The following is a 21,076-nucleotide window of genomic DNA, read 5'->3' on the forward strand; positions in this document are numbered from 1 at the left end:
TGGATTTCCGTATTGCATAGATTCATTGACCATTGACTGATATGATTTGATTGACTGACATGCATATTGATAGCATAGCCGTGCTTTGATCTCAGTTATAGGTATTAGGTGACCTGCTGGGCTTTGTAAAGCTCATTATGTGGTTGATATTTTCAGGTCAGGGCAAGGGAGCAGAAGATAGGAATTGATCCAGATCTTCAGGTTTTTGTCTTTTGATTGATTTTGATTCTTTTGTACTCAGGATAGATTTCAGTACTGGTGATTATAGTTTAGTTCCTGAGTATTGTACATGATTTTTGAGATGAATCGACTTGTATATTGATGTTTTAAATTTCATAGATGTTTGATAGACTGCTTAATTGAAGGTTTTGGATAACTCTGGTAAATTGTTTGAGCAATTGATTGACATTCTTTCCAAGTTTGATCTTGGGGCATCACATAAGCTTATGTTCAAACACAAGGTGGTTTTGACAAAATATTTTCCTATTTCGATTGGACTACATCAAGGATCAGCCTTAAGCCCATGTCTTTTTAGTTTTGGTCATGGATGTTCTCACTAGACATTTACAAGAGCATGTACCTTGGTGTATGTTTTTTGCTGATGATATTCTCCTTGTTGATAAGACTAGTGAGTGAGTTGACGGTAAACTTGAATTATGAAAGTCAACTTTAGAGTCTTAGGTTTGTTGTTGTTGTATTTCTTTTTCTGGCAACCAAACAATCCCTAAATCTTGATTATTGTAGTGGGGAAGGGAAAAAAAGAGAAAATAAACATAACCTCAACCTATTCTAGCCCTAACACTACTCTTTTTTTTTTTTGGCATATTAGAGGATTTGAGCACGGGCTAGATCAAGAGGATTTTTCTTCAGTCGACTAACTGGCCTATAACCCAATCTCAACACCACTCATTTATGATTTAATGCAACCTAAAACTACAGTCGCCACCTACATTTTCCCAAATCGAACTCCCTCTCCTCTTATGCAAAGCTCTACCCATCGTCCCTATCACCATCTCCACATACTCCCTTGTTCGACGTCACCTAGTCCAACAGTCGGCCAGCTGTCACCTGACCGTTCAACAGCCATATGCTCCCGTGTGACCCAACCATCCAAACCGTTACCGGCATTACTCCTATATTCGCACGCTGGTACTTCTCCACCTCGCACCTCTATCTACCCACCAGCTGAATCCCCAATGCCAACCAACCCAACTTAATTGGCTAACTAATTCCTTTGCCCACTATACTCATTCTCTTTCAAACCTATTCATATACAACAACCGAGCTTTGAACCTCCTCGACATTGCTATGGATCGGCTCCCTCCTGTTAGATCCCCCTGCATTGTTTCCTTTTGCCTTTGATCTTTTCTCGTAGCACACTGCTTCCTAGCATAAGCCTAGATACCTTATGTTAATTTAATCTGTAATAGTCCAAACTCTTAACTATAAAAAAATTGTTCACTTTGGCCTAAGGACCTCATTGTTTTGTCATGTTGGTGTAACTTTCCAGGGGGTAACCCATCACAGGATTTTTCCAAGAATGTTTTACTGTGGACTTTCTTAAGTGAAATTCTAACAATTACACCGAAAGGCATCTCGATATTTTCGAGTTAATTTTTTTTTTTTTACTTAAGGGATTTCACAATCCCCCCCACGTAAGTATCTGATGTCCTCGTCAGTATCTTTATCCCATAATCATCCACTAGACATATGTGATTCTAGAGGTGGCCCCTACAAGTTCAAGTGGTGACTTCTGCCACGTAGCATTATCCCATACATGGTTTAAGGAGTGGCTCCCATGGTGTAGCACTTTATATTGTATGACACTTAGTTCCCATCTTTTGACTGGTGTATTGCTCTGATATCATTTGTAACGATCCAAACTCTTAACTATCAAGATATTGCCCTTTTTGCCTTAAGGGCATTATTTGACTTAAGGGCCTCACGGTTTTTTCACGTTGGTGTAACTTTCCAGGAGATCACTCATCCTGAGATTTTTCTGAGACGAGCACGCTTAATTGTGGAGTTTCTTAAATGAAATTCCAAATATTTAAAAGTTCAGCTTCTTTTTACTTGGGGATTTCACATAATCAGCCAATTTCGTCTTGCCATCTCCAATATCAACCAGGCATTCATTGTTTCTCCCGGAATCCAAATCTCAACCAAATATGGTGGCTTCACCTGAGCCTTGCTGACAGCACTCCATTAGCCTTGACGTCAACTGGATTACCTCTAAATCATTGAATCGTTAACTTCATCGCCCTCTGAACCCATATACACCATCTGGCAACTTGCTAGATTCTCACAAAAGTCCTTCAGGCCAGCCAGTACTTCGTATTGCCTTTAGATTCTCCTTCATTAAATTAACCTTAATTCAGAAGACCTGTCAAATGCTTCTCCTCAAAAGCCCATGTATTAAAGCACTTCATAAAAAAAAAAAAATCCTCCAACTCATTTGCCTTATAAGTCCAATAACCTGTAAGTGAATTTAATACCTCACACTTTCCTCAACCTTCATCTGCTTCGCATTCCCCTCCATCAACATCCACCACTACCTCATCTTCTTCTCCATTATCAACATATTCCTTTACTTTACCTGCTATTATGTATGCAAGGTAAATAAAAAAAAATAAATTGATGATTAAGAAATTAGATTTTACTTTCTGTTAAGTTTTAAAATTGTCGTTTGGTTTCTTTTGCAATATATATTTATATTAAAATTGATCTGAAAGGAAATGTTAAAGTTCTGTAGTTCTTGTTTAATTTATCAGTTTGACTTTGAATGTTTAGCCAAAAAAAAAAAAATGATGAATGAAGAAATGAAAGCTAAGGCTCTGAAGGATTAAAGCTGTCATGTTGGCTATCTAATAATAGAGATTTAAGGTAGAATAGGAAAAAGATTCAAGGTTTATAGGATTTAGTTTTTTTTTACTGTCAAAATAGGATTTAAATTAAATCTTAACTAAGTCTTACTCTAATCGTAATATCAAGCTTATCTCTCTCCCGTTCTCTTTCTTTCTCTAAATAGATAGAGAAAGTCTTCTTCTGCACCAATAAATCCACACCACCCACAAACCTCACAATCCACCACTTTCTCTCTCTAAAAACATATCATGCACCCTTCCAAGCTCCTCCATAATCCTCATTTCCCTTAAAGCAGGTCTTTAGTTACTAGAGTGTAAGAGGCTTGACACACTCCATCAAACTAATAATCCTAATTTTTCCCTATATCATAGGTGATCAACCATCCGATTAAAGATTGCTATATTAAAAATTGATTATAAGGAACTACTTAAAAAGAGTTCACATTATCAAATATTATCTTAGTTCATCCTGGAAGGGTATCAACACGGGTGGCTATATCCTATTGTGTACCCTCAATTAAAGGAAAAACAAAGAAAAACTCAATTTAGGATGAGCAATAGGTGACTTGGGTTTCTAAGAAGGTGAAAATGTTGAAGCAGCTTGAAGGAGTTTCTGATGTGAAGTGGAAATCTTCAACTAAACCAGTACTTGAATTAAAAGGGTTTCCAGCTCCAAGTGCATCTATATCTTGACATCAAGCAAGTGGGCATCCTAGCAAAGCTAGCTCATCTAAATTTGACAAGATGATGTTGAATTCGCTCAAAAGAATCTTATCGAGAAACTAAGGTGAAGAATATTGCAAACCAAAGGGTTATAGATAATCTGAGTGATTATTATCAGCCCATAAGGCAACCTGTTAGGCTTGGTGATTTCATGTCAGAACTCTAATTATCACAGAAGAATTGAATGAGAATGGAGAATCTCTTCCAGTTCAAACAGGCTGAGTTATCTCAACAACGTCAAATGCCCATCAACAAATCTTTCCTCAAATTCATTGTAGAGTTGCAATGACAATCCAAAAGAAGTATCAGAAAGTCTATCTTAGTTAAAGTCGTGAATCTGGTAAAATAACATGAGTCCAATCTAATGTTGCTATATATAAATGATAGGAGAATTTATATTTTCCTGATGAAAGATGCCCACAAATTTTTTTGATGCCTTAAGCGCCAAAATAAATAACTTCGTCATACGTCATCGGAGATTTTGAACTATCTTTTATCCCCAGACAAATGGATTGGGTGGGGCCTTCAATAAGTGTAAATTCTAAAAAAAAAATCTTAGATGATAATAAAGCATCAACGATGTGAAAGTTAGGAGAAGTTTTGTTGTCATATCAAACGACATATGAAACTACTAATCAGTCTACGCCGTGTCTTTGGAACTGAGGTTCTTCTCCCTTTGGAGGTACAACTGCCTTCTCAGCGTATCACAATGAACTATAAAATAACTTCAGGACAAAATGTCAGACTTCGATTAAAAGAGCTCTATGGTTTAGAAGAAAAGCAGTTGCAAGCTCAACATAATCTCGAGTTATATAAAGTGCATATGATTCAAGCACATGACCAATTATCTTTCAAGCAGGAGACTTATTCGTGGTTCTACGAAGACCCATTTTGGTCCATAGAAAGTTTGAAGATAAAAATTTGAACCAATGTGAGAAGATTCGTTTGTGGTGGAGACAGTCTATCAAGGAGTATCCTACGAGTTAGTAAATTATAAAGGAAATCATCTCATACCCAAGAAGTATTATGATTGATGATGTGTAAAAATGGAAATTTTTAATAAATAAAACAAATTCTAAAGTTTAAATTGCTTGTGCTGTTGAAGTTTCATAATGAACTGGGTAAAGTAACAAGACTTGGTTTTGGAGAACCATGACTGAAAGTGTTGCAATTTAAAAATCTATGTGCTTGCTTAAAATGTTTCCCATTTGTATAATGCCTGTTGGTTCTTAATAATTGGAGTAAGATTATCCAGCAGAGTCGCTAGAAATTTTTTTGGATAGAATTCATTATGCCAATGATTTTGCCCTATGTTTCTCTATCAAATCTTCATAGTTAACAACATACTATCTCGAAAGACAGATTAATATTTGTTTATCGATTCAAAAATAAAAAAAAATATAATTTATTTTCATGTTCAAACTCAACATAAAGAATAATATATATCTCAAGAGATAAACATGACATTCACCTATCATTTTGAAAATAAAATTAGCAAATGTATAAGACATTATCTACCTTAAGAGATTCTTTATTTGCCCTAGCAAAGCTAAAGTAGAGTTTGTTTTTTTTTTTAATCGGATTTTAGGTCTCCTATAAATGCAAGCTTTTATAGTTACTTACATAAAAAATTAACTATTAATATGGAAAGGTTTTAAATTTGAACAATTTTTTACAAATCAACAGATGAAAGTTAGAGAGTTCTTGAGGTTTTAGGTTAACCCATAAATACTCTAACCTATACTAGTTTGGCTTTACCTATTTAGATCGTGATCAAATTTATGTTTAAGTTTATGATTTATTAGAAGATCGTGATAATTCTTCCAAAAGGAAGAACGAGAAGTGGATGCAAATTTGGACTTGTCTTCTTGGAGTGAATTATCAACTAACCACATAAGCACACAATTTTAAAACCATGCTTTTCAGGTCTAATGCATGTAGCATAGATGACTATTATTTAAATAGAATAAGTGGTTTATGTTTAGAATTTAAATTAGAAATTTAAAATATGTCAAGGGTTCAAATGCATCTAAGTAATACAATTTTACAACTTATATTTACACTTCATAAAATAAAAATGGAAATTTGGCTTAGATTGAACTAATGCAAGTATATGCAAGCTAAAAAAGTAAGGTGGGCTGTACAATAAATAAATGTATAGGAATGTGTGATATGACTTCTTTAGGAAAGTAAACAAACTATGGGCTCCAAAAATTTGTCCCCGCCACCCACACTACTTTTCTTTGGGGGAGTTTTAATGGATTAAGTTTTGGGTTAAAGTTTGAGAAGACAGATGACTTTGTAGATAAGACACTACCTAGAGATTTCTTCCTCATTTTGAAAGGACTTTATGATCCGAGTTTGGGTTTCCTATAGGCGCAAGCCCCTATAGTTAATCACCCTTCTCGATAACCAGAAAGAACTTTCGATTAAGGGTAGTCATCAATCAGATACGTTGAAATACGTGTTATCTAGCATACAGTAGGAGCATGGGCTTGGATTTGAGAATTTGATATTTAAAATAGAAATTTAACCATCTTGCACTTAAAGCGGATAGTGGGGAAATGGATGATGGACCCGATGAAGATCCCATGATTTCGTCGTCCTAGGCCATCGTGGTCCATGGTCTACTTAGTTGGAGGAGGTAGTCGATCCAACCTGACAGAAGGATCATTGTCGACAACTATGGGTTGCTTCATCTAAGGTTACCTTGTAGACTTGAAATGGATGTTTGTCTAAGGAGATAAATCTGAATCCATCTTAGATAATAGAGGGCTTTATGCCCTATCGATTATATCTTATTGATTCATATCTCAAGGATTTAATGTCACTAAGGAACATATTGGCTATGGCCATAACTGTAATTTAGCAGTGTCATTTTGCAGCAAAATCACTCAGTTCAGAGGGCCCTGGGTTATAACTGTTTATAATGTAGTGCCATTTAGTGTTAAAAGTGGCAGTCAGAGGACACGTACCACTTCCTTACTGACATGAGATTATTTGAGAATTGATCATAATGATATTTTTGACTACGCACTAGTTCTATATATGCTGAAGTAAATTTTAATTTGTCCACTCCGATAAACTATTGCGGAGCATGGATATATTTTGATTTAAGTGATTTGATAGGTAATTTTAATTTTAAACATCTTTGGATTTTTGGGATTTTGGATTTTTGAGGTTTTGTGTTCGTTTGAGAGGTATTTGAAATATTTGGAATTGACCCCCTCTGATTGAGATTTACATTCAACATGGCCATCATCGGGGTGTTTACGGAGTCATTGCATTTACTTGTATTTTCTAGAAGTTTTAAGGTATTTGAAAACATATGGGAACCCCTCCCGTTGAAATTTTCTATCAACACGGCCATCATCAGGGTGACTAGGGTCACTTGAAAAATTTTTAATTTTGTGGAAATTTTGATATATTTAAAATTAACCCTCTAGTTGAGATCTTCTATCAATGCAGCCATCATCGGGTTGTTTTGAGGTCATTTGGAAATTTCATTGATTGGACCTTATCGACTCTTTCTATTGGTCGATAGAGGATTGGGTCCCCATGGCCTTATATTTTTGTTCATGAATATCTTTTGTTATAGGCCTTGAAAGCCTTATATGAATGTATAAAACAAATATTCTGGTCGACACATTGACCGTATATCTGTTTGATAATTTGAGCCGTATTGACTCCTTTTTATCCATATAGAAAGATCAGGCTCAAACTACGTTCATTTTTTGACCCGTGCAACATCCCTAGACGTTAAGTGTATTCCCGTAACACACTTGTTGGGGCCTATGTAGGTTTATGAGTACACACGTCCTTTTGTGTACCTAAGTGCAAACATATTACATTACATGTGTTGGAGGAATTTTTGGATACTTCAGTTGTCCAGGTAACTGGCATTTAAATTCACTGTTCTATTTATAATCTCTTACAAGCCTTCTGTTTGCTTGTAAACAGGTTGCAGATCCGATGGTGTGGTGTTGCAGCTTGTAGACACCTTCTATCTTCTTGTATGAGTGTTACAGATCCGGTGGCGTGGAGTTGAAGCTTGTAGACACCTTCTATCTACTTATATGTGTGTTGTAGATCTAATGGAGTAGCATAGGAGCTTATGAATTGAGTTTTTTATTGCTTTGTATAGGTAGACTATCGTGCACAACTTGTCTCTTTCTATAGGTAGATTATAGCGCACTAACGAATCTCCCACTTTTACTGATAGATAACTGCATTCACTATAGTTCTCTTGCATTTTCTATATATAGCCTGTTATTTGTACAACAAGTTTCTTATAGTAACTCATTGGCATCCATATTTGTAATGATTCTTTGGCACTTTGCTCATAGGTGACATTTAGCATGTATAAGGGGCCTCCTCCAAGGGCATATATCATTTGCATTTATTATGCATCTTATATGTTATTTGGTTGTAGATAACTTATAGCATGTATACGGGTCTCTAACAGTAGTCCGTGGGAGCTTGTATTTGATGTAGTCCTTTAGCATTTTGCTTGTGAACATTACATCAGAGTCTTCTACAGTAGCTTGGGGGTATATTTATATATTAAAAATCAAAGATTATTTTCAGTTGTTTAATTTTAAAATTATGTTTAATAATTATTATTTTTAGTATTTTCTTTTAATTAATTAAATGATTAAACATTTAATTAATAATTAATTAAATTCAAAATTATTTTTTTAATTATAAAACTCTCATATATATATATATATATATATATATTAATTATTTTATTTTTAAACATATTTGTTTATATTTAAGTATATATGTATTTTAAAGTATTTTAAAATTATATACATTAAATCCCTTAATTTTGAGAGATCCTAATGGAATTATAAACATAGGTTATGTATGCGAATAACATTTATGGGGGGAAGATTAGTGGATGATTGGACTTCAATCATTTACTAATCATATTATTAATTTCGTTAAATTATTATTTAGTCTTCTTTTGCATGTTTAGGATGCACGAGAGCTTAGCTTAGGCCCTCATAGTTCTAAGGACATGGTGTGCTATGTTTTGTTGCATTTCTCTTTATGTAACCCCAAGGGTTAGTCTTTGACACCTGATTTAAACCTACTTAACCTAGCGACATCTTAAGTACAATAATTAAGGATCCGTCTAGCAAACTTAAAGAAATTCTAGGAGCTAAGGTATATCTCTGATTGACATGAAACTTGAAACATTTAAACTTAGTGATATCTTAAACCTCTAAGAACTTTTTAGAAATTTTTAGGGCCCTTTAAACTCTTTAATTAACATTAATTTAAACCCTCAATTAAGCCCCAAAACTTCAGAAATTCTAATAAATTCAAATTAAATCTAAAAATTATTTATAATACCTCATACTCTTCATAATTCAATCTTTAATCTCAAGAAATAAAAAGCCCCTTAATTGGACATCAATTTGAACATTAATTTTATTTTGATTAAAATCACTCTTTTAAATAAATTAAATAATAAAAAATTATTAAAAATTCAAAATTTTTCCCAAACACTTGAAAATATCTCTTTAGGTCATTTATCACATTTGGGGGTGATTCCTAGAGGTTTGGAGCTAATTTATATCAAAACATCTAAAATACCCTTAATTAAAGAATTTTAATAATTCATTAAACACCCTAACATTAACAAATCATAACTAATTCCAGCAAAATCCAAATTTGTTAAAGTATAAGGCATTGAACTCAAATTAAAATTTAGTATTTATTAGAAATACGATCTTTCCAGAAATCACCCTTAATTAAAAAGTCAACTTTTCGATCAACTGTAGTTCGATAACTAGGGCTTGAGATATTTTTGTATTAACTGCCTAGGATAGCCATGCAAGAGAGTCTATATTTTCTTTTTCATAATGTAATTTGTATGTAATGTATTGAGTTGTGAAAGTCTCTAAAGATATGACATTTCAAACATCAGGGATTCAAAGGGAAAAAGAAAGTCTTTTTATAGGGATTTTGTTTTTCATTTGGTTACCCTTCTGAAGGACAAATCCTACGAAGATTGAAGGAAGATGATCCATAGAAGAACTTGAAGTTGAAGATGAAGATGAATTACCTTATTTTTAAGACTTACGTCATTCAGTAGGATTAGAATCCAAATTACTATCGGTAAGGCCTAAATACCATTATTTTTCTGCAGACATGGGTTGAACTTACATGGCACTTTCCATGGTTTTTTTTTACTCTGATGGTTTTATTTATATTAATGTGTTTATTCTATTTGCACCGTAAAAATTACCTATTTTTCATAAGTTTCTTTCTTGCATGTGGATACGCCTGATTTTGATAGGTTCTTTAGGAATAAAATTCTTTTTACTCATACATGAGCTCTAAAATTTTAAAAATTAAATAATATAGAAACCTAACAATCTAGTAAATAATCAAAATCATCCGGGGTCGCATGCACATTAATGCATCCTTTCTCTCCTTTCTTTAAGACACTTCATCGTCTGCAGGTAGAGTCTAAAAAATTTGACCTACGAGGATGAGGTGCTAGATTTGGGAAAGCCTATTCTTTTTTCTTAAAAAATTATTTTATAAGCCTTTTTTAAATTTCAGGCATTTATGATTTGAATACTTTCAACTACCATGTATTGCATTAGAAACTAATTTAATAAAAAAATTAATTATATTAGTTTTAGAAGCATTCAGCCTACAAAATTACAAGACCACTTATGAACCTCTCTAGATGTCGGCCTTAACTTCCAAAAATTGAGCCATCCACCCATCTTTTATAAAGTCCGGACAACATGGATTTTATAAGACTAGGTGGTTAGCTGACTTTTCTTTTTAGACAAGATATAAGTCTAGGATGTATTAACTAGGACACATGTGTCAGTATTGTATATAGAATATTAAACCCATTCTAGATTTAGGGTTTAAGGCTACTACTATAAATTTCTTATAGTATGCTTCATTGGTGAGTAAGTCTTCTATTCTTCAGGGGCTATAAATCTTGCATATCCATATCATATGAATAATGCCACCTCCATCTTTCTCTCTTGTATGCTTTAAGTGTAATGTTTATTTCTTTTCTTCAATTTCCTCACACTACACTGGTTCCTCCGGATATTGGCATGAGCAGTGTATGTTGACTAAGCTTAATTGAACCTTTTTTTCCTTTAAGTTGGAACTTCCTAGTTTCATCCCTATATGTCAATCCCATTTGAGAGAATAATGTAGGATCCTTAATCGAGAATATTCTTAGGCCTCGACTTAAGATATAATTAACACCTCCTTGAGAAACAAAATTTCATATCAAATAAACCACATCCGAGCTGATATATCAGTGGGGGAAACCACATGACTTAGATCAGGTCGAACATATTATTACTAATCGAGGTGCATATGCGAAAGCTAACATCCTCAATGGTTAATCATATATGTGATCTAATCTGCCCTCCCATTGGCCAGCTTGCAAAGAGCGTAAATGTCCTTCGATCGGTTCATCCTTCGGGATAGTGTGGTCGTATCCTCTACACTTTGTCCCCTCACGATAGTGTTCCTTTCAAAGGTCCATAAATTTCTAGCGACCACGATGGGACTCGATTCTCTCTATATCTTTGAATTTTATATTATCCTTTATTGTGTGTACTTTATGATTGGTACTCCTTAAGTTAGGTTTGTCCTACTCTTAGCTAGAGTCCTCCCTAGTTAGGTTCATTTCTTCCTAGCTAGGGTTCTCCAAATCCCTTATATATTCTATTCTTCTTCTCTCTTAATATCATATCTTACTAATCATGTTAAAAATCTTTTATTCTTTTGTTGGCATACAATTCCATGACTTTCTTTGTTCTTTTTGTTACTTTTTGCTTTGGTTTGGACGTGCGGGTGATACTCCCTGAGTCCCTACTAGCTAGTTCCTCTGTTGGAGGAATCACTTTTTATTCTTTCATAGACTCAGTCTTCGTCACTCTTGTCAGGCTGACCCCTACTAAGGCTGCAGTCTTTTCTCCTCCTTAGAAGACAGGCTGCGTAGCCATATGCCCCTTCAGACATCTTGTTGCTCGGTAGACAGCCTGATGTTCCACTCTTGTTCGTGTGAAGCCATTGCACCCAGTGGTTATGAAGCCAATAACTAGACCACCCCTCATTAAGCCCACTCATATAGTGGTTAGGTGAGCACCACCTACTATACAAAATTTTCAGGCTACTCCAACCCCTCAGTGCTGGCAGCTAGTTGTGACTCCTTCGGTTGCTCCAGCAGAGGTAGCTCATGTTCGGGTTTCCCCTCCTTTTTATTCCTCCAGAAAGAGAGGTGCTCTGATCGAGCTGTCTTCAGCTTCTTTCCATCAGGTTTCTATGTTTACTCATCTCTCTCACCTGGAGACCACTAGGTAGAACCCAGCGCTTCCTGTTCCCGTAGCCCCTGTTCCCTTGGTCTTCTGTTTGTTTGTTCAGACTTAGATTTGTCCTCTGCCTCCATCCTTGGGAGAAGGCTCGGAGGAATAAAAATAGAAGACTTTAGTTAGCTACATCAGAGGCATCTAGGAAGCAGATGGCAGACTCAGTGGCTCAGCAGTAGCTAATTCAGAAGAGGGTGGTCCCCGTATATTGGGAGCCACGCCCACTTCCAATTACACCTATCCTAGATGTTGTAGTAGAACTTGAGATAAAAGCAATTTAGGGAGGATGCTTCTCTCCTCTAACACATAGTGGTGATAAGGAGGACATCACTTACATTGCAGCAACCTCTCCTGTTACCTATACTTTATCGCACACTAGGGTCCCCAGGGACCTGCTTGAGCCCTTGCTTAGTGGATTTAGAGTATCATCCGCTTAGCATGTGGTAGAGTACTTATTAGTAGATAGAGGTTACTCTATCAGATTTCTCAGAAGCATGTTCTTTTATAGAGATGGTCCTTGAGGAAGAGGTACCGTTGGCAGAGAGGTCAGCCACCATGACAATTGGTCAATTCAGTTCTTTCAGTTATACCGAAGATAGTTGCTCCCATTATTGGATGATGCCCATGTCGTCATGGACGTAGACATCAATCGGAGCATCGTAGAACTCAAATCAATTCAGTTGTTGTTGCCCCTCCGCAGTTAGATGCCCTAACTGGATCCCATCGCAACAAGTGGGTATTGAGACAAAGACAGGTAGACTCTCTTGTCGGGATAGTACAATTGGTTGAGGCAGTACAGTCAGTTAAGGTAGTTGGGTATTTAGATACATTGGTTCCTTCTATGTTAGAGGCAGTCCCAAAGATTTGTGATACAATGGCAGATATCGATGATCTTGTTCCTCCCGATGGTTTGCCACTCCGGGTAGAGGTAGTTCCAGTTCCTAGCCCCCATAGGATCTCTTCCTTTATGGGTCCGTATATAAAAGTGCTTTGTCTGACCTTTTTTGAGGAGGTCACACTTAAGGAGTCAGATGGAGACATACCAGTGCATCGGGTGTGTGTGATTGTTAGATAATGCCTCTCGTATGGACAGCAAGAGCCGGATGTTGATGATGAACAGGGAGAGCTCGAGGTAGGTGGATCTCCTAGGTCAGTTTATATAGAGGCCACAGTTCTATACCTACAAATGCAGATGATAGAGATGGCCAGAGTCATAGAAGTGATGACTGCTCAATTTAAAGCATTAGGTGTGATGCCCCAAGTTATGGGCGTAGGTACTCCTATTATGTCTAGGGGCGAGCAAGTAGTACCACCAATGTTAGTAACAGACCCTATAGGAGTAGATAGGGTCTAGAGAGCAATTCCTGTAACACCTACAGTAGCTACCTTCACTACCCCAGTCCAGAGTCAGTCAGCTCAACTTTCCGCCAGGTAGCATTAGGATCTGATAGCATATAAGGTCGAGCAAGCCATTTCTTCCAGGAAGTCTAGAGCGGTAGTTAGCAGGGTGAGACCTTACCTAGTTAAGTATGAGCAGGAGCCCTACTCCCTAGCTTTATTCCTCCATGATTTAGAGTTTTTGATGGGTTTAGGAACCCAAGGTAGCATGTAGCTCAATATCGAGCCATATATTGCTACATAGGAGGGAACAACACTTTAATATTGAGACTATTTGTCAGCAATTTAGTTGGGATGGCCTTTGTATTGTATGCTGACCTCCCCAACGATTTAGTACATACCTTTATAGAGATTGAGCAGTTGATTGTTCAGAAGTTTTTTTAGTGTCGAGCATAGAGTTACAGTGGTTGAGTTAGCTATGGCCAGACAGCATCGTTGTGAGACTCTATCATATTACATAGTCAGATGGAGGAACCTAAGTTTAAAGTGTGAGCCTTAGTTACATGAGCAGCATGTAGTAAGATCATATTGAAAAATATAGATAGCCCTATAACACCTTACTTGAAAGGTTTCAGCATTAAAACCTTTCAAAAATTATTGAAAAAGTGATTAGTTTGTATGACAATATACCCGATACAGTCCCTCCTAAGGTTGATAGTCAACCTTCGTGTAGTCCTCAGCAATAGGAGTCATTAGGGGCACCTCCTCCTAGGATAGGAGAGGTACATAGTACTTTTGAGCCTCCATATAAGGGCAAGAAGCCCATGACCAGTTCAACACCATCGTACTAGTTGTATACACTAGGTCATTTGATAGCGCAGTCCAGACCCTCCCGTAGGATCCCAAAGAGTCAGCAATACCTACAGGAGAAGCTTAGTAAAGAATACTCCTTTAAGAGGGAAAGTTTAAAGAAAATATTCAAATTCTTTATTAAAAAAACATCTTGATATTCCCGACGAATAATAGAGTGGAAAAAGTGAGGCAGACAGATCACCCATTCTATTGTCCCTTCCGTAGATATATCAGGCATGACATAGAAGATTATTATGTGTTCAAGGCTAGAGTTGAGAGGCTCATGGCTCGTGGGAAGATACACCTGTAGGATAGTGACTCGGTGCAACACCAAGGTAAGACTACTCTGATTTTTCAGATAATTTTGGGTTCCAACTACAGTGACAATGAGAGTAGTAGCAGTAGATTACCTCGTAGTTCTAAGGTAGAGTAGCAGCTAGCACTCTATCAGAAGATAAAATAGATTATCAAGCAAGCAGTTCAGAGTTTAGAGGTAATTTATAGGTGGCCTTCCCAAGCCAAGTCGATAGTTTCCACCCTAGTTACTTTGTTAGTACCTTTTTTTTCTTCTTCTTCTGTTATAGTGCCTATTGAACACATTTTTTTTCTTCTTTATGTAATAAGAAAATGTATGAAAAAGAAAAGATTGTTACAACCCAAGAGGGGAAGATAGGACCCCTTTCAGTGCTTAAGTTGAATGACTTCATTCTCCCTTCAACTGATGTTGAAATAATAGAAGATGATAATTCTAGCTACGTCTGGTCTTGCGTTTCTTTTAGCTCTACTTCTTCTACCACTCGCTCTTTTCATGTGTTATATATTTCTAGCAATGTTAATGATTCTTTATGTAATGATGAATATGAGTGTGATGAAGAACATGTATTTTCTATTCCAGATGGTGATTCCTATATGGATTTAAGAGATGAGTTTGAGAACCCACTCCAGTCGCATTTCTTAGAGTCAACACAAGCCATCACTGTTGAGCCAAGTGAATCTCATATTGAGGATGACTCAATACAGAAAGTTCACTTACATTGTGGGAAAGTCCTTCAACCCAAGATGGCTAGGAATACAAAAGAAAAAGATAAAAATATTGTTACCTAGCAGGATGATCCTATCACTTCTTCCCAAGAGCAGTCTAGGGAGAAGGGAAAAGACCATCAGCTAGAGGTTGATTATAATGTGTTGGCTCACTTGAGAAAAATTCTTTCCCTTCTTGGTGTCTACGACACTTTGATGATGTCTCCTAACTTTAGAGAGACCTTGATAAAAGCGTTTCTTGAGCTAGAGTCTTATCAAGTTTTCTTTGTTTCTGAATCTAGTGGGGATGCATGCTATTTGAGAGAGATATCATACATTACCTTTTCAAATCGAGATCTTCTCTTAGGGACTTCCGAGCATAATTATCTCTTATATGTCACCACTGAAGTTAATGGTTATGAGTTGAATAAGGTCCTCATTGACTAGGGAGTTTCAGTTGACATCTTGAGTTTTGAAAATTTAAAGGGCCTCTCCCTCGGTCATTTGAAGCTTTTTTCCGAGAAGATTATATTGAAATGCTTCAATGACCAAGGCCAGCGTGCTTTAGGGTTTATCATCCTGTCTTTGAAGTTTGGAAATTTTTTAACTGAGGTAAAGTTTCATATGATTGAATCTGATACTTCATACAAGGCTCTCTTAGAAAGGCCTTAGCTTCATGAGTATGGAATGATATCCTTTACCTTGCACCAATATATGAAGTATATAAGAAATGATGTGGAGTATTTCATTCCTGCGGATACTAAACCTTTTGTTGTGCATGAGGTCTCTATTTATGATGATGTCGAGAACTACATACCTCGGAAGACTCATAGACCTTCCCCTGCCCAGTTACCTGTGATACCTGCTAGCGTTGTACAGGGTCTTACGCAGTCACCTGCACAGGGTCTTATACAACCACTAGTACATGATCCATCACAGGTAGGCATTGAGTCAAATGTTTCCACTACAAATTTTGATAGATCTCTTTTCCAGTTTGTAGTTAGGCATGATGTTCCCCCTAGGAGAGATAGGGGAGACGAGGTAGAGGTAGAGAGTCGACTCACCCCCTGAGAAATTTTGACACTTGGATTCCTCCTCCCTCACACCTTAACTCTTCTTCTTTGACCGTCGAGGCTGACTCTTCGGATGATGAGATGATTGATGTTCCTCGTCATTCAGTCCCCTCCTCAGCCTTGTATTCCACTAGCTATAATTCACTTCCTACCTTCCGCAGGTACCTGATACATGAAGGTGGATTCGTTATTTATAGTAGCTCAAACGATGAAGTAGACTTCAGATGTCATACTACTACCAAACAAAATCTTTCCCATCAGATATGCGGAATGAGAGTCGAGGAGTCTCATTAAAGATATTTTATTACTCCTTCCACTAGTGTTAGTGGCTCACTATAAACTAACAAGCATTCTTTGCCTCCATTGTATGAATCCTTCGTGCAACCACGATCTAGTGAGTGTACCTCTTTGTCCCATAGCATAAGTGCCCCACTAGGTTCTAAGAGTCAGGGTCTTATAGGGATCGCTATGGATAATGAGTTCACACATGTCCCTCGTTTCTTTTCCCCTATTATGGAATGCTATATTGAGTGGGGTGTCATTCCTTTGACTTGGTCTGATGAACGAGCTCTATAATAAGTACGTGTTTGGTAAACTAATCAGCCTCAAACGCAAGAAGGTGTGGGTTATATGGTGAAGAATCAGTCTACTCATGCCAATATTCATGCTGTCTCTCATTCATATCTGGTAATTTATCTTGCCGATAAAGAAGATCCGGATGATGTTGAGGATAGGGTCTTTAATGCTCCATGTGAGTTCGAAGATGGCACCAATTCGACCATGGACGAACTGTGTGAGGTAAACTTGGGCACTGAATAAGATCTTAGGCCCATTTTTCATAGTGCCTTATTATCTAACTTAGAGGCTCAAGATTACATCAAGTTACTATTAGAATTTAAAGACTATTTTGCCTGGAATTACAATGAGATGCCTGGTTTAAATTCAGAAGTAGCAGTACCCAAGTTGACTATCAATCCTGAGACATTTCCTATTAAACAATCCCCTTTTAGGATGATATTAGAGATTGAGAAACAAGTGATCGCTAAAACTAAGAAGCTTATAGAAGCTTGATTTGTTCGTGAAAAGAAGTATCCAATTGGCTTGCCTACATTGTTCAGGCCGGAATAAGAGCAGACATATTCGTGTCTGTATTGACTTCCATGATTTGAACAAGGTATGCCCTAAAGATGATTTTCCTCTTTATATCCCAGAACCTATGGTAGATATAGCTTCATCCCATAGCATTTTCTCCTTCATGTATAGTTCATATGGTTACAATTAGATAAACATGGCTCATAAAGATGAGAAGTTTACTTCATTTCGCACACCTATATGTGTGTTTTGTTATAAGGTGATGTCCTTCGGTCTCAAGAATATTGGTGCCACCTAGCAACATGATATTACTGTTATCTTTTATGTGATGATACACTAATAAGTTAAATGCTATATGAATAATTTGGTGGTCAAAAACAATATCCGTAGAGATCTCCTTCGAGATCTACGAGTCATTTTTGAACGCTTGTGTAAGTATGACTTAAAAATGAATCCTTTGAAATGCTCATTTGGTGTTAGTGTAGGAAAGTTCTTGGGATTTATAATTCACTATCGTAGCATTGAAAATGATCCTTCTATGAGTAAAGTCATAGTGGATTTGAAACCTCTTAAAAGTCTTACCTAATTGAGATCTTTCTAAGGTAAGCTTGCTTTCTTACGGAGATTTATCTCCAATCTTTATGGTAGATGTCATTCCTTCGCTGCTCTAGTGAAGAAGGATGCTTGTTTACATTAGGATGAGTGTTGTCAGGAGGTCTTTGAGAGTATATTATGCTACTTGATGAACTCCCCTATTTTAGTTGCACCCATTCTAGGAAGGTTGTTAATTCCTTAAACTATGGCCATAGATGAATCCCTAGGGGCACTTTTAGCTCAAGAAAATAAGGAAGGCAAGGAGAATATCGCATACTACCTTAGCAGATGATTAATATCAACATAGCTAAAATACCCAGCCATAGAAAAGCATTGTTTAGCTTTGATCTTCGCAGTGCAAAAGCTTAGGCATTATATACTTTTGCACATGGTTAACTTGATTTCTCGAGTAAACCCCTTGTAGTATTTGATTACACGTTTGATCCTCTCAGGTAATTTAGCACGTTGGTCTATGATCCTACTACAGTTTGACATTATTTTTGTCCCTCAGCAAGCCATCAAAAGATAGACTCTAGCTAACTTTCTTGCTGCTCACTCTATCCCTGTAGATTCCCCACTCAATGATGATTTACCTGATGAGTTAATCATGAGTGTGGATGAACATGACTCCCCTACTTGGGAGTTCTACTTTGACGATGCATCATCCGTTAGCCTTATATCCAAATGAAACTCCCGTAGTTAGGATAGGTTTGAGCCATATTTTTGTATCCCATGAAGGTCAAATTCTTTAATACTCCTATAGTCTTTTAGAATCTCATACTAATATTGAAGGTGAGTATGAAGCTCTGATTTTGGGACTAGAGTTGACCATTCATATGAAAATTATGCGGTGAAGATCTTTGGAGACTCCCAAATAATTTTAAATAAAGTAGCTGGAGTCTTCAAAGTGCTTAAGCTTTAGCTCTTGTCTTATCACAACAAGGCAATATAGTTATTTTGTTTAATTCCTAAAGTAACCTTAGCTAAAATCCCTCAATCTAAAAATGCTAAAGCATATGCATTAACCAAGCTAGCTAAGGAGCTGACTGACCCAACTAGAAACCCAGTGTCTATTATTGTCTATTATCATCAAGCCATATGCCCCGCAGACTTGTCTTATCTCGATCAAAACCTTATAGTGTTTATTATTAGGAATAGTCAGATTCGAGAGTTCCCTTTATTGAGTATTTGAATCATGGCAGGCTTCCAGATGATCGCTCTCTCGCTGCTCAAATTAGAAAGAGAGTATTATCATTTGTTTATGTAAATAACACCTTGTATTGGTGCTCTTTTGACCAAATATGAATATGTTGCCTTAGTAATGAAGAGGCTCATAAGGTCATATGTGAGATACATGAGGGCTTTATACCATCTCATTATCATGTACCAAAAATGAAAGGTAAAATTAAATGCCTTGGTTATTGTTGGCCGACCATGATCCGTGATTGTATGGAGCATACTAGAAAGTTCCACTAGTGCCAAATTCATGGCACAGTGATTCACCAACCCCTAATCCGTTGCAACCTACTATATCATCTTGGTCATTTGAAGGTTGGGGCATGGATGTAGTGGGACTATTGACCCTCCTTCTGAGGATCATAGGTTTATTTTAGCTGTCACTGATTACTTCTCTAAGTGGCTGTAAACTATTCACTTAAAGAAGGAAAATCAAAGGATGTGATGCACTTCTTTCGTGATCACATTATTTAACACTTTAGTATTTTGCATCATATAATTTCTCATAACATCTCGTCATTTAGAAGCATCAAAATTGCTAGATTTGCCCAACACCATAATATTAATTGGCGATACTCTTCGATCTACTATTCGAAAGCTAATGGCTTCGCGGATGCATTCAATAAGACTATCGTTCAACTGATAAAATTTTTTTTGTGGCAAACAAGTGAGACTAACATGAGAGGTTATCCGATGCATTATGGACCTATAGGTTTACATACAATACTCCTACTTAGTCTACCTCATATGCTTTAGCCTTTGGGGTTGAAGCAGTCCTCCCACTTGAGGTCGAGCTCCCCTCGTTGCATGTGGTGGTTAGCCATAATCTTTCCCATAAAAATAATGCCCGACTACGGTTAGAAGAGCTTCACCTACAAGCTTATCAGAACCTCAAACTATACCAGACTTGTCTGGCCCGGTCACTTGATCGCCTTATTCGACCCCACACTTTCTGGGTTGGTGACTTAGTTCTTGTCTTGCGTAGGCCTATCATTTCACGGCATCACTGAAGTTATAAGTTTGAGCCTATTTATGAGGGTCCCTTCGCCGTAGAGTAAGTATATGAAGGTGGTGCTTACCTACTTATTGATGTAAATGGTGTTCACCCTATGCCTATCATCAATGGGCAGTACATAAAAAAGTACTGTGCTTGAGTTTTGCACGTCGCATGGAGAGCTTCCCTACCGCCTGTAAATGTCCCTCTATAAATGTACCTCGTGAAAGGATTCCTCTTATTTTTTGGGAGTCTATGTGGCCAAAATGATTTATCCTCTACCACGCTATGTTTGTTACAAAGAGTATAAGGTTGTCCTTAAACTGATTCGCTGCTACACCAAAGGGATGTTTGTGGTTATGCATTTGCACTCCAATCACATTAGTGCTAGCATATGGAATTAAAGCTGTGCTCTCAAGTATGGTTTGGGATATCAAAACCACTAATTCAAACCCCTTTGTGACATTTGATATTGGGTCCATATCGACTTATGTTAGTTAGGTGTGGTGATGTTGACCCACTATTCCTATGTGAATTTCACTCTTATATCTATCTTATTATGATAGCTTGTGCTCCCCAATTCATTCATATGAGTTCAATGTGATATGGGATATCAAAATAACTACTTCAAACCCCTTGTGAAAGGTGATACGCGGTACACACCTAATCTATATTAGTTAGGTGTGGTGGGAAAAATTATGTATCATCACGCAGATTTTGATTTCTCCTATTTTGTAATCGAATAATATATTAAGAATAAAGTACAATCTCGAGAGAGTGACATAATATTCTATAATGGATTCAAATCAAAATAGGATTTTGAAAATTGATATTTCTATAATCAAACACAGTTCAAAGAATGACATATTATTTCGAAAGATAAACATGAAATTCTTAAGAATGTGCTTAAAAATAGAAATAAGT

General features: G+C 36.7%; 1 long non-coding RNA gene across 1 annotated transcript in view; it reads left to right on the forward strand.

The window, feature by feature from the left end:
* LOC114579255 overlaps positions 1 to 7,901 on the forward strand; it is a 17,088-nt gene extending 9,187 nt beyond the window's left edge. The window contains exon 2 of the long non-coding RNA XR_003700164.1: positions 7,548 to 7,901. This is a non-coding gene — a long non-coding RNA (uncharacterized LOC114579255). The remainder of the gene's footprint in view (positions 1 to 7,547) is intronic.
* Positions 7,902 to 21,076: the final 13,175 nt, after the last annotated feature.

This window comes from Dendrobium catenatum, unplaced genomic scaffold (genome assembly GCF_001605985.2).
Source record: "Dendrobium catenatum unplaced genomic scaffold, ASM160598v2 fragScaff_scaffold_249, whole genome shotgun sequence".
Lineage (NCBI taxonomy): Eukaryota > Viridiplantae > Streptophyta > Magnoliopsida > Asparagales > Orchidaceae > Dendrobium > Dendrobium catenatum.